Genomic DNA, 573 nt, shown 5'->3' on the forward strand with positions numbered 1-573 from the left:
GTGATGTGTGACTTCCACTCACAGAGTTACAGCTGTCCCCTAAAGAAGCCGCTCGTTAAGCCTGTTCTTGTTGAATTCGCAACGTGATATTTGGAAGCCCATAAAGGGCTACGGTGAAAAGCAACATATGCTCAGAGAATAACTGGAAAGAAGCTTTCTGAGCAACTGCTTTCTGATGTGTGACTTCCACTCAACGGGTTACATCTGTGTTTCGTAGATCTGTTTCCTATCCTTATTTGTGTGGAATCTGAGAACACATATTTCGGATCCCTTTGAAGACTACAGGGTCAAAGGAAATATCCCCCGATAACCAAGAGAAAGAAGCTTTCTGAGAAACTTCTTTGTGTTCTGTGAAATTGTCTCACAGAGTTACAGCTGTCCCCTCAAGAAGCCTTTCGCTAAGACAGTTCTTGTGTAATTTTCAAAGTGATATTTGGAAGCCCATAGAGGGCTATGGTGAAAAAGGAAATATCCTCATAGGAAATCTGGAAAGAAGCTTTGTGCGAAACTGCTCATTGTTCTATTAATTTATCTCACAGAGTTACAGCTTTCCCCTCAAGAAGCCGGTCGCTA

Source organism: Mandrillus leucophaeus, unplaced genomic scaffold (genome assembly GCF_000951045.1).
Source record: "Mandrillus leucophaeus isolate KB7577 unplaced genomic scaffold, Mleu.le_1.0 Scaffold909, whole genome shotgun sequence".
NCBI classification, from domain to species: Eukaryota; Metazoa; Chordata; class Mammalia; order Primates; family Cercopithecidae; genus Mandrillus; species Mandrillus leucophaeus.